Raw genomic sequence first — 14945 nt, 5'->3', positions numbered from 1 at the left:
TTTTTTAGTATTAATTTAGTACAACTGTGGGGGTCGTTAAAATATATATATATACATATATAAATACTAATAATATAATATAAAAACCTTGGGCATAGGTCAGGGTTCGAATTATAATCTGATTTTTGTGGTTTGTTAGCATACTTAGCGCCTGTGAGCTAGCTGTTCCCCTCCATTTCCAGTCTTCATGCTAAGCTAACCTAGAGTGTCTCTTGTTCTGTATTTTATGCGTAGACTGTAATTTATATATTTAAGTTGTAGTTTATATCTTATTGTCTTTTTGTTATTCTTTCGCGCAGTCTTGCTTCTTTTTTTTTGCTTTTTAATCTTTTTAATATCCTGAGCCTTTTTTTTTTAGCTTCTTGTTTTTAGGTTAGTTTAGCACCATAAAACCACTTAAAAAAATTCCTTGTATATCACTTACTTGGCAATAAAACAGCCTGTGAGTGTTTGTTTCTCAGAAATTCACATTTAGCTCTGTGACTCAAACGTAAAAGTGATGTCTGAGGGGCACAAAGTGGAGCTTTTCCTCTGAATGAGACCTGATGTGCACTCGTGAGCGTTTGATAAAAGTTTCTTTAATTACATCAAGCCGACGCGTGTCAGTGGGTTTGAGTTTAAAAATAACTCGGCAGCAGCCAGAGCCAGACGTGTTGTTCAGGGGGATTTTAGAGCTAATGCTTCTTCTTTTTCTTCTCCTTTAAGGACATTTCCAAACAGCAGAATGTTTGGCTCAGAGAATGAACCTGAAGAGATTTACTACGAGGCAACACAGAAGGCACACCTACATTTTAACTTACTGCCATACCAGTGTACACAGGGTGAGGCTCAGAATGACAATGAGCTTCAAGATTTGTGCAGCAGCAGCTCTGCGGTTCATCGCTCTCCTCGCTCACAGCCTTTGCCTTTATCTGCGAGCAACAGAGATGTACCAGTGAAATGACTTGTTGATGGCTACTCCACCCACTCTCACACACACACACACACACACACACACACACACACACACACACACACACACACACACACACACTATCTGAGCATCAGCAGAGCACACACTAACAGAATCAATCCCTGATCTCTAAACACCACAGTCCTGTGACACGTGAACATCTGTTTTGATTATGGCTGTTAATTTGGGACGGTATCAAACACATCTTTCCTCACCAGACACTCCTGTTTCTCATCCTGAACATAACATAATAATCACGGGCCTGGGCTGCAGGTACCTGCTGTACACTGTTCTCCTGTGATGTTACTGATGCTATTCAAACGCCGGCAACTGTCTGTGCTATTCTGTGTTAAATTAAGGTACGGATGTGTTTTCGATCTATTGAACGAGGTGTGGCCTTTCTGCATGGAGTTTGCATGTTCTCCCTGTGTGTACGTGGGGGTTTTTCAGTTCACATGTTTGTCTCCCCCCTGTTGTCTTCTTCTTCTGTAAACTGGCTTCTTCTTTTATTTCCAGATTATTAAAGGTAAAAATATCCAAATCTATTGCAATTCTGTCATACTGTGTTAAAGTCTGGGGAAATGCTTACAAAACAAATATAGACCCTATACTTAAACTTGGTACCTTGAACATACTCATCAGTTTTTAAACAAGCTCGACTTTAATTTAAATCTACAGATATTGTGTGTCTAAAAATGTTAGAAATATTATTAAGAGTTGTGAACAGAAGCCTTCCTGTCTCTATACAAATACATTTCAATCAAAGGGAAGGAAATCAATCAGCATTTCAGAGGGTAGTTTATATTTGAAGAGTATATAGATGCGTTTCAGTGTTGGGAGTCAAACTCTGTATGGAGCTTCATGATGAGTTAAAATTGCGTAGCTCTCTATTCATTTTCAGAAATGCCTAAAAAGGCAAAAAAATTAAGAATTATCATTGAATTTAGGAACGTGTCAATTTAGGATTATTGTGTAATAAGAAAACCAAAAAATCATTCAATCACAGACTGGGTCCAGATGAATGTATACATGCTGTAGTGATCCCAACCACATTATCTGAGTGTGTTAGTTTAAAATTCAATTTAGTACAATTACAGTAGTGTTTAATAGTATTTTAAAAGCCAGGTTTTAGTCAGACTTATACAATAATTACACTTTTTTTCCGAACATTATACCCAATTTATTGTTGTATCAATATTTGACTTAAAGCTGCATTAAGCAGTATTGCTGGTGTAAATTTTTGAGTTTTAACGAGGTTGTTAAAATATTAACACCCTTCCCTCTTTATGACATAGATGTGAAATTATCTCTTATCTCTTCACGGCAGTGAAATCTTACTACTTTAGCTGGGTCAAAGTATTGTTCATCTCTTATAATATGGATTTTATGGTCTCTTTTATGTACACATTGCGTTGGTGATGTATTATCCTTATTTGTGATATCCGTTAAAGTGTGAATATAAACAAGTCTGTTTATACTATATAAACAGACTTGTGCAATGAGCCTGAGGTGACAACGTCAGACACAACATTTTCCAGTTTAGTTTGTCTTCTCTGTTTTACACAGTCAGTGATGGACAGATGAATGAACCCAGCTACAGAGTCGACATAATGCAAACAGTCTAAAATAATAGAGGCAGAGGGATTCTGCAGCAGAATTATTTCTCACTGTCTCTCTGCAGCTTTATTCATTTATTTATGTCACTTCCTGACTAAGTGATTGATCCACAGTCCTTTTCCTGAAGTTACTTTGTATTCTAGGTTGGGGTTTTTTTTTGTCGCATACGTCACATAATGTTCATCAATCAGCTGACACCAAACGACTCCCCCTCCCTTCTTCTCTCTCTCTCTCTCGCTCACTCGCTCTCTCCCTCTCTATCCATGAGCAGACATGGTGTGTGAGGCACTTACATGTAATTAGAAATAAAATAATATGTAAAGGTCAGTCCTAAATTGATTACAATTAAGGCGCCTATGCTTACTTTTCCATTTTTACATGAGCTCAAGTGTATTATTCACTTATACGGGCGACAGTGGATCAGTGGTAGAGTGAGTCGTCTTTTCAAACTGGATGGTTTTGGGTATTGAACGGGTGAACTGTTGTGTAAAGGGAGAGAAGTGATGTATAAATACTGACCATTTAAATATTTAAAACATTATATAGCTATAACATTATATAGTAGTGAACAATATTCACCACTATACTTGAATGCAACGATTTTACATGATGTATTAACAATTATTTTCATCATCCTCTTGTTTTCATCCATGAAATGCATTAAATGTTGTAAAGCGCATCTTGTTTTGCAAACTCTAAAAATGACAATGTCCTGAGATTGTTGGGTTTTGTCAACAAAACAAAAGATACTCGCTTTACTGTGATGGATGAGAAAAGAAACGGGACATGTTCACATCAAGTACTACACAGTATGCATCTAAGTAAATTTAAATTAGCGTGATATTTTCCTGGCACTAGTGAGGCTTGTAATGGACGTGTCCTTGTCCCGGCTGACCTCGCCCATACCTTCTGGTTATGTTCAAGCTGACATGATTTTGGATGAATTATTTCAAGATCATAGCTGAGGTTCCTGCTCACTTACTGCCATATTTGATGATAATTATAATATTTAAAATGTACAATTGCTCTGATTTTTTTGCAACAGAAAGTGATGTCCTTATAGAACAATTTAAAAAAAAAAAAGAATGAAATGACACAGCTGGTTTTTATTTTATTAAAACCACACTTAACTAATTAATCAGCTGTCAAATATGTTTGCAATTATTTCAGTAATCAGTTAATAATTGATTCATTGTTGCAGCTCTAAATAACTATTTAATGTCATGCTTTGTGATTTACTAATTTGGAAAAATTATTCCAACAACAACCTAACATGATTATCAAATCATTTAATTTCACTGCACAATTACAACTTTTGATATCTAATATGAGAACATAGGTTTTTAAATGCAGGACCTTTACTTGTGCATTGCTGTAATTGTAGTTTTACTTACATGAGACTGGAATACTATGCAGCTGACAGCCAGTGTTTCTCAGGTGGGTTTTCAGAACCACAGACACGTGCCATCATCTCTGACCTGCAGTCCATCTCCCTATGAATGAGAAACAGCCGCGATGAGGTTCAACGAGCAGCTGACGTCCTTCCTGCTGATGTCTTTCTAAATGAAGCATGTTCGGTAACATGAATGCAGAGCACAACAGCCTAAAAGTGTGTGTTGTCCAAAATGCCACACTCATAATAACACACAGTATCGTGTGGCAAAACTAATTTCCTTCTTTGATCCAGTCTGAGCAAAACAAGAGAGACAATTGTACAGAATGGAGGGAAATATTACAGCAAAGAACACAATGAAATCTTTTGTATGAAATTGGCAAGAAGTTCCCTTGATGGATGCCAAACGTGGTTATCCACAGCAAAGTGATCATATGACACCGTCATAACATAATGTAAAAAAAGAAAAACAGGCGTGGGCAGCAAATGAGAGTGAACACGCGCCGTGACGTGGTGGCTGGGTGATGAGCTATTTTTAGCACTCAGGGGCAGTGTTGGAGGGGAGGCGGGGGAGGGTGAGGGGGTAGGGTGCAGCGAGCGGCATGATGATGGTGATGGTGGTGGATAAGAGCAGGGGTTGGTCGTGACGCTTTGTAAATAGCTCTGCTTCCCCGCGTTCTGGTAAATGACGGCGATGCATCACTGTCTGAGGAGGGAGGGGAGCTCAGCTAATCACTGCTCACGCTCTTCATCTGGGCCTGCGCTCACGTCAGGCATCCATCATGGTGTTCGCATTCACTTACAAACACAGCTATAACTTTTCTATTAAAGCCTTAGACTGATCACTGCTGGCAACAGTTTTTGGCCAAGTCCCAATTCTCATATTCCCTGTCTTTCAATTCCCTGGCTCCCATTTTAAGCGACTTGCTCCCCGTGCAAAAGTCGTTAGACGCCATTACTAGACAGCCACTACTAGAAAACGACGTTGATGTCATCATTGGTCTGTTTGGTTGAAGGTCTATCCAACTGCATACAGAGGCATTTTGATTCATGTCTGCTGGTGGGAGGTGACTACACCCTGATATGCTAGGATATCCCTTCAAGAACATTATCGTCATCATCATCATCACGAGGCAGCATCATAAAAGCAGTTGATTTTTAGTGACTTTTTAGTGACGGAAGTGACATCAACATCACATATCTGAACTGTCCACTCATATGTGCAATTCTTTATCATCAATTTCCCTCTAAATGGGAACATAATTTACAAAATGTTTATACTGTTCTAATGAATAAGAACTGAAACTTGGCTATTCAATTCATTTGCATTACATCCATTTTTTTTTTTTTTTTTTACATACAATTATGGTTAGCATAGCTACACAAAATGCTCACCAATACTAGCGCTCATGGTAGTAACATTAGTTTAATTAGATTATTTGTTAATCTGGGACATATCTCATAGCTCATAGCTCCAGGTGTAAACCAATGTATATGTGTATCTAATAATTCCCAAATCTTCACAGTTTATTTTGTGATAAAAATGGGCGTATCTACTGCCTCACACCAGCTACTACATTCAAATGTTGCCATTGGCTTTCTTAAACACAGGAGGTGTCACTTTGTCGTCTCTTTCTGAGGCTTGTCTCACTGAGGAACATTTTTTCCGTAAACTTGATGTTTATTTGACATCATCAAACTTATAGGTAATAACAGGTAAACAGGTTTTCTATGGTGGTTAATGGGAAAACTGCTTATTGGTACTAGGAGTGGCCACTGCAAAAAATTGGCTGCAAGGCAGAGGGGGCGGTGCTCTATCTAGTTCTTATAAATCGTCAATGTTTCATACACAAAAAGCACATTCTCACTGGTTTGTCCAGTCTGTGCAGTTGGCAGCACAAAATGACAGCCTCCTTAAAGCAAGACCCTTGCCTAAAGTACATTTAAAATGATTTAAGGATGTACTTTAATTAAATTACAATTAAATTGTATTTTTAACCATTAAAACGATTTTACACTTATGCAAATGTACATCGAGGTAATACGTTTAATTTCTGTCGATAAAGCCTCCTAAATGCAGTTGCTATTCCAGCCTTGTCGATTACACATCATACACAGAGAGATGGGAGTGGGGAAGGACAGAAAGAGGAGGAGTTCCTGTTAATAAGATACAGACAAGGGAACAGTGGGACAACAGAGGAAGACCACTGTTGTTAATTGAGCTAAGAGATTTGAGGGCCCAGAGGTAAAGTAGGGGAAGTTCCACTCCTCAACCCTAATATCATTACAGTTTGGCCTGGCTCCTGGCCTCAGAGGCTGCCTAATACACTACCAAGCTGTGCCAGTGTGGGTTGCACGGAGCCAGTTCTTCCATCTACCTTCATTTGTCACACAGATTAGGCTTCTATTAAGACTAAAGATCAATTTCCTGATTACTCATTACTCAAATCATTAGGGTTAGAATAATATCTGACAGAGACAGAGTTGAGCTGAGAGGAAACGAATCAACGCTGCACTAAAACATCTCGCAGATCTGTTTTTGCGAGGTCTGAGCTATTGGTTGGATTGCCATGGAATAAGGGCTGAACAATTACTAATTTTCAAATGAAATTGCAATTTGAAAGAATGCAATTAGCAAATAGTCACAATCACAGTGGACATACTGTGAATGTGATTGACAAAAAAAAACTAATTTAATTAAAATTATTGTTATTTTTAACATGCATGTAGAACAGCATTTGGCCCACAGGCCGCCAGTTGGCACCTGTGTTCTAGATTAACCTGGAAAACAAGCATATATCCTCAATCGGCCTCTAATCTGGGAAAGCAAATGCAAAGACTACTTTTAACTAACTTTGACACTCTGAGTGTCAAGTGAGCTGGCTGCTCCGCTTCATCCATACTCCAGAATGTATATGTTTGTGAATATTTGATGAGCTAGCTGAACAAAGCCCTGAGAATGTTAATTAGAGTAAGTGCACAAATGAAGCTCTGCAAACATGGCCAAACGTGACTGCTTTAGATTCTCAGAACAAACTCCCCCCCCATCCCCCAACCACCAGCTTGGTCTCACATGACCCCCCCCCACCCCATTTCTCCCCATACCTACTTCACATAAGTATGAATCTATATTTAATTAGGTCTTGTGAGGGCACCATTGGACTACCTGCTGTTCACCATGTAAGTCTAGTTTTGAGAAACTGCCAGAAGAATTTATCACAATGAGAGGTTTGACTGGGAATAGTGTGCTTGGTGTGTGTTTCACGTGACCCTCGGTCACATAATGTGGAAACGATAGTCCAAAATAGGTCCACACACACCATAAGTAGCCGCCAAGGATAGTCATCCGAGCTGACACCCCGACTCCCCTGCTCGGCAGACCTTTCAGCTGATGAGGCGCTCAAACTAGACGTGTACGAGGTAGATGAAGCATCATTCCCTTGTTTTTTGGTAGGAATGCGTGCTATTCCCTGATGCACGAGTATACCAGGGTCCGTGATACACAATGCGACACACAGTATACAGGGCCTTAACAGGTCCATATGACTCACTCTCAGTATTGTTTCTCAGTATTGCAGTGTTTAGATTTTGTTTAGCATTATTCTCACGGTGCACACAGGAAGAGATTTATTTTATGTGAAGGTGAATGAAAAACCAGCTTGTTCTGCAGTTTGATGAGATAAATCTTATTTGTTTCAGCGCATCCATGCGCTGCCGCATTATACACATATACAAAAACGCTTCCTTAGGTCAGGTCTGATAGTAGTCTTTGACAGGACCCTGTTTTCAGATACACAATACACAGATAACTTTAAGATTGTTTCGGTTCATGAAGACTATACAGAGGCACCTTAATATCAACAACAAAACAAATATCGCCAAAAATTACACACAATGTCAAAACATTCAACTATATAGTCCAAGTTCTGCAACTGTAGAAAAAGAAGCAGGTTTGTTCCAAATTTCCTGATCAATTTTCTCCTCCTAACCAGTGGCTAAGGCAGAAAAAATAGCTGCCTACATGACATTATTGTGTTTTGCTGCTTCTATGTAATCACATTCATCCATGTTATAATTACTGGAGGTTCTCCACCACTGGAAAGCATTACTGCATATGAGAGACCCAGTACACATGTGCATGCCAAGTGAGCTGAAGCACACAGATGAAGAAAGACAGACTTAGAGCTCCATGGTCTATTTGTGGCACACTGTTCTGCAATGACGGACAGAGGTGGTGGGTGTGGAGGGGGGGAGGGGGTGGTGACAGCGGAGGCGGACAGACAGAGAGCTTCATACAAGTGTGGTTCATTCACATCCAGCAAATACAGAGTGAGTCTCCACACGGCCCCAACTGTGATGCCATGATCAGTGGGCTGGAATCCCTCTGTTTACGCTGCTAAAAATAGATTCCACACACGGAGATGACGTGGCATCTCGTGACAAGGCCCCCACCGCAACCTCCTCTCCCCCCCTCATCCAGACTGTAGCACTGAGCGACTCACGCCGTTATTGGTATGCAACCCACCACCACCTCTCCTCCAATCCTGGCAGTGGTTTCTTTGGAGAAGAGGAGGGGTGGGTCTGCCATGTGAGCAAAATATGAATTTTAAGGGGCGAGATAAAGAAAGAAAGGGAAAGAAGGACAGATGATCAGAGAAGATGGGAGGGAGGGTGGAGGGGTGGCGCAAGGGAAGGAGGGGGAGGCAATCAATACTATGACTCATTCTTTCGGCAGTGGCTACTTCCTAACAGCATTCATTAAAGCAAACCTAATCATTTTGGCCCAACAATCAGATCCTGTCAAGCTCCATCTTCTTTCACTCCCCACCACACACATTAAAATCATGCACAATGAACCTGAAATGGGAGGAAATAGAACAGGATATACAAACAAACGAGGTTGTGACGATAGGGAAGCTGTGTGATACATCTGCTCCTGCAGCTGCTTAAATCCTCCGATAACACACTGACAGTCATTACACAAGCGTCGTACATTTTTTTCATACGAAAACTGCTTCTAGGAAATTAATCACAATGATTTTGGTGAAGTTCTGACTTTTTGTCACTAAAGCAGCACCATCTCCAAGAGCCACACTGCTGGCATGGCTACAGTTTATAATACGGGTGGGTCAAAATATCGATTTGGTGCAATACAATAATCAATACGCCAGGGATAATATAGATATTTTCATTTACAATTTAAAGCGCTCTAAATCAGACAGTACGTGCCAGGTTCACTCGCTGGGCATCACTACTTCATGTCTTCTTGCAGCGGTGCTGCTCAAACGAATGAGGGAGACTTGGGCCGGAGTTACCTGGCCGAAGAAGTGGCAGAGAAGGCTATGTTAAGAGATGCCCCATCCACATGCATTACATGGGTTTTATGCACTAAGCAGTTTATAGTCTCGATCTCTATTTCCAGGTCTTACTCAATGAAGCATGATGTCATTTTGGAAATTAAGTCGTTCCATTTAGAGCCAAATAGACAATTAAGCACACATAACATGGTTAAGGTTAGGGTTAGAGCAAGAAGCCAAGTAAAACATGCCACAAACAAGCCAATAGAGAGTCAACTTTCCACTAGCGCGTAGTAAATGTAGTAAATGGTATCTGGTACTGTTTTTAGTACCTGCTCTGGCGAGGTTCCAAGCGAGCTGAGGCGATACTATGCATGGCATCGTCAGACTAATTGGTCCGAGTGCCGTCACAGGAAGAGTCATGAGCAAGACGTCTGACACAAGAATCAAGCCGAACGTGGGTTAATCTCCAACAATTACCAGAGAAATGTCTAAAATATCAATATTTAACAGAGGAGTCTGGTGTATTTAGCGACAGCACTGCTGATTGCAATCGCGACCGGCAAGCAGCTTCACTAACCCTGCCACTGTATTTCAGTCCAGTGACTGTGTCAGATGGAGTATGTGCTCCGGTCATGGAGGAAGTACTGAACAAAGCTTTTTAATTAACTGATTCTAATGATTCAGTTACACTGAAAACAACTGCTTTACAAGTCACTAGTCACTCATTTGTGTGTGTCGTGCAGTTTCATGCAGTACAGTACAGTTTCATGCAGCTGTGCAGTGATGACTCCGCCCATGTTGAGGAGGTACTATATTGTTAAGGAAACACAACCTAAACCACGCTGTGCCGAGGTGAGGCGAGGTGAGTCGAGTTGAGGGAAAAGGGGATTTAGGCACAAGAATGCAGTTTCCAGAAGTGGTACTGTCCACATACCTGCGACCATATGTGGTGAGAGGCCGCAAGAGGGGAAAAAAAAGCTGCCAAAGTGCTTGGGGAAGCGACAGACAAAGCCTCTTATTGGCTGTGGCACAAGAGAGGATATTAGCTGGAAGCCTGGAGGAGAGGGGTCGTGACTTTGCCACAAACGCTGACCCAGCAACTGAAGAGTGTTGTAGTGTGGATCAAAACAGTCCTCTGGACACCACCTGATGACCTCACCTCCAGGTCAAGGCTACATACAGTACATGTGTAGTGGATGTAATCATCACTGATGTAATGAACCCAGTAACATCTAATAGGATGCACCAGCTGTCTCTATTCACTTCACAGGCTCTTTAACCTTAACTATCACCTCCATCAAGTAACTATTGATTTGTACTTTTGAATCTGAGATGACAGACATTCTAACTACAGACAACTAAAGAAATGGCTGCGAAGGAACTGCCACTGGCACTGATATCAAAATAAAATCCAATATCAACACTAATGCAATCTGTTCAGCTCAACCAATAGAAGCTATAGAAGCACGTTTGTTTGTGTCTGGTGATGACAAACCACTGCAACACAGCCTCACAGAGCTGTTACAATGGCTTAATGCCGTCTGTGTACAGATAATAGTGATTATTTAAAGCACGGAGGACACACACAGGCTGATAATTGCTTCCTAGGTTTCACTTGTGCTTCCTAGAAAGTTTAGGTTCCATTGCATCTGTCTAAATAAGTCAGAGGCTGCCAGTGAGGATCAAACTCACAAGAGCTCCATTAGTGTTTTCACCTTCACCTTCTGTCTCAGAATAGACATTGTTAGCACTAAGCACACAACATATGTCATAAGGACAGGGGGATTTTTACACAGTGGGCTGAGTACACAAGCCAAATTCAAGCTGCCTCTGTTTGGTCTTCATCAACTGAAATGATGTTTCAATATGTATACGCTGCTTTCTTCATCTGAAAACTGGCTCGGTCAGGCAATACTTTCAGAGCTGAGCGAGGGAGTGTTTGAGTGTATACAGCGGCAGGGACAAGAAGTGTTACGTCTGAATATATTAAAGAAGATCATCTCCAGCACATTGAAACCATGACAGTATCAGTATCGAAACAAAACTTTTGGTATCGGGACAACGCTAGTGGGAAGAAAACATATTAACATATTAAAGAAATCTAGATATCTTTAGATATATTCATATATCTTTTTTGTTTGTGTTTTAGTTGAAGATTGCACGTTTAGTGCAAATTTGAGCTTCCGTTCTAAAAAGCATGGCTATTAAACTGTTTTACTAGTTTGCAGTAAATGCAATTCATTTTCACCACACTAATTAGTGCAAAATTAGGCAAAAAAATGGATGTGACATTGGTAGGGCGTAAATAACAAAGCTATTATTATTATTATTATTATTATTATTATTATATACTATATATTATGTTGTGTTACATTTCTATCAATAATAGTCTAACACAGGCAAGTCCTAGGTGGTGGGAGAGGGGGCCCACATCAAATTTAGCTTAGCGGCTGGAGTTCTACAATGACTCCTGATAAAAAAGACAAGTGACACTGGCAAATGAAAACAACTGCAGTGTCTCACATCAGATACCTCCCTCACTGTAGCACAAACGTTGAATTCACCAGTGTTGGGCTCAGTGTAAGTACATAAATTCAAGTATTAACTGATTACTGAGTATCCCTTCAGTGTTGTAGGAGGAGATGGAGCCAATCCCAGCTGACATTGGTTGAGAGGCAGGTTACATCTTGGATTTCTCCAATTAACCAAACCCCAATTTGCATATCTTTGGATAGTAGGAGGAAGCTGGAGTAAACAGCAATAACTCATAGAACAAAAGGGCATCGGTGATTCTCAGTTCTAAAGACAAAATTCTAATTGGAAACTAAGCTAAATTTGGTTTGAATGTAAAATCATTGCCCTATAATGAGCCTATCTTATCTAATTAGAAATGAGGTGTTCCTCCATGTTCCATCACAATGTTTCTACAGTAGTAGGGCTGTCACTTTTTATTTGAAATTCAATATAATTTCTATTTTTCTATTATCTTGGAGATACAATTTATTCAAACACATTTTGGGTCATTACACATTAATTTAAACGTGATTTTTGGGGAAAGTGACAGTCCTATACTGTAGTCCTGAATGGACAAATCCCAACACTGGCTCTAGAGAGGGCATTTCACATTTCTGTGTACCAGAAGACCACTGCAATTCTAACAGGGAATTTCACAGCTACATACTATAACCCTGTTTCAACCAAGCGCAAGTAGTCTGGTATGTCACGTCAGTATTTGTGTTCAACTGTGCTTCATGTGTTACTAACTGCTTCATTTAAGTTATTGGTGTGTCAGTGTCACATTGTGTCACTGTGTGTATGTAGAGACACAGCTATTGACATCCAACCTACATACACAGCAGTGGAAACACAAGTCAGATCAATGTTAACCATTCCCAACTGTACCATGGTAAACTGAACTGCACAAACACAGATTATTACATTACACCAAGGTCATTTAGGTGGAAGTAGGTCAGCAATGGATCAAGTTACCTTTGGACTCCGAAATCCAAAGATTCACTGTCATTTTGGGCTGTCACATTGATTACTTGCAAAATTGTTCTATGGGGTTATACCAGAAATGATATAGCTATATAGTAGTTGTAATTGAATTGAATAGAATAGACTTGAACTGGGGCGGCACAGCCGAATAGTGGTCTTTCTATGGTGCTAGCCGCTATTCGGCTAGAGTTTGCATGTTGTCTCCATGTTTGTGTGGGATTTCTCCATGCAGAGGTTAATTGGCACACTCTAAGTTGACCATAGGTGTGAATGAGTGAGAGAATCAATGGTTGGTCTCTATTATGTCGGCCCTGCAATGGACCGGCAAACCCGTCAAGGGTGTGACCCCTCCTTTCATCCCGTGTCAGTTGGGATTGGATTCAGCGGCCTGCAACCCTCGTTTGTAGGATAAAATGGAAGACAATGAATGGATTTAACAGAATATTAACTACAACAGGTTCTGCATTTGTCCACAATCTAATTTGAAGACTTTATAAGGTGAACTGTGGAGTTGCTGACAAATGGGAGCACTCCAAGTCAATATTTTACCAAGAGACTATCTGTATATGGGGGTATAAATAAATCAAGGAAGTGATGGCTGGTGACAAAGAATTAATTACAACATTGAACCACTAATGGCCTGAAAATAAACATGAATGTGACCTTTCTTAATTCAACCGTGTGTTTGTGTGGAGACTGATAAGATACAACTATGGTTTATTATATGCATTATAAACCACAGAAAGTGAGGACATTTTGGGAAAAGAACAGACATTTTAGCTGGTCCTTGCAACTCTAAAGGACATTTTCCGGAATTAAAACCTGGTTTTAGTGTTTGGGTTAGAACTCTGTTTATGATATGGTTAGGTTAAGGGTTAGGATTAGTGTTAGGGTAAAAGGCTAGAATGCATGATGTCTATGAATGTTCTCAATATGAATGCTGTAAAAGATTGTGTGTGAGAGAGATCTTGTATTTGTTACCTGTTGTATTTCTCAGGATCAATAGTCTGGTGAAGACCAAAACCTGGTCCTACAGTGGCAGACACTGATTAAGTTTAGGGCTAAGATTTGAATTGTGGTTAAGGTTCAGCATTAACTGGGTATAGTCAAGTTTAGGGATAACACTTTGATCAGGCTGTCTGTCCAAATGAATTATCAAAGTCAATGTAGAGTCCTTTAATGTATAGCTGCGTGAATTTCTCTGTGTGTGTGTGTGTGTGTCAGCTGATTTGTTATGATAAATGATAAACACCATGTGACCACTGTCCTTTCCCATTCACATTCCTAGCAACATTGTTAGCAATGATCGATATTAATATTGTATTGGTCACCCGTGTCATCAGCGTGAATGTGTGTGTTTATGGGCAGTGATATATATATACACACACACACACCGTGTCAGCAGTCACTCATCACCATCAGAGACGCACCTCCTATGAACGTGTCCGCAGTTCCTCAGCTGGATGTCTGCCCACGGTGAAGCCCAGTGGACGGTGAGCTGGCCGTGTGTGTCCACCGCGGTGTGTACGTCCTGTAGTGCCCGAACACAACACTCACTCCCCCGGTGAGTATCCGCTGTCAGCACCGCTGCAGGCGGACGGACGTCACCGTGGATCTGTGGATCCTACACATGGATGTTCTGACCGTGGTTTCAGCGCTAGTGTTCCCAGCTGATGATGAAGATTAAACCAGGTTCGCGGTTACATCAGAACACATGCAGGACGTGCCTTCTACTGGACAACAAAAGGAGAAAGGCGCCCCCTACTGGCGCACAGCGCCTTGCAGGGGCTAAAACAAACTATGATGAACAGTGGTGGATCAGTGGTGGAGGAATGACTGTTACCTTTACAGACTGGCCCAGAGGTACGGAAGGATCCGGCTCCTCAACCATTTGTCTTACAGGACTGTCCTCATTTCATGAAGGAAAGTCAATAAGATGACCACAAGGACACAAAATGACCACAAAGACATACAGAACAACCTCAGAGACCACAAATGTGTGAAAAACCAACCAAGCAGGCACACTAAATAACCACAGAAATGCTCAAAAGACACAAAACAAAAACAAATTCATGTAATATAAACACAAAAACACAAAATGTTTACCTCAGAAATACCTAACAAAATTGCAAAACAACCACAAATATGGAAAATGACCACAAAGAGTAAAACAAAAAACACAAAA

General features: G+C 40.5%; 1 protein-coding gene across 5 annotated transcripts in view; it reads right to left on the bottom strand.

Moving 5' to 3' along the window:
• LOC131445963 (membrane-associated phosphatidylinositol transfer protein 2-like) overlaps positions 1-14475 on the bottom strand; it is a 56007-nt gene extending 41532 nt beyond the window's left edge. For 2 of the 5 annotated variants that reach the window (XM_058616773.1, XM_058616778.1), the window contains exons 1-2: positions 14191-14472; positions 3964-4062 (exon numbers count right to left, since the gene is read on the bottom strand). The gene's annotated coding sequence lies outside the window, so the exon portion shown is untranslated. Of the gene's footprint in view, positions 1-3963; positions 4063-13741; positions 13793-14190 lie in introns of those variants that run through there. The other 3 variants (XM_058616779.1, XM_058616774.1, XM_058616776.1) reach the window with 3 other exon arrangements.
• Between the last annotated feature and the right edge of the window lie 470 nt (positions 14476-14945).

Source organism: Solea solea, chromosome 19 (genome assembly GCF_958295425.1).
Source record: "Solea solea chromosome 19, fSolSol10.1, whole genome shotgun sequence".
Lineage (NCBI taxonomy): Eukaryota > Metazoa > Chordata > Actinopteri > Pleuronectiformes > Soleidae > Solea > Solea solea.
Note: the sequence above shows the minus strand (reverse complement) of the source record. Positions and strands in the feature narration are given on the sequence as shown.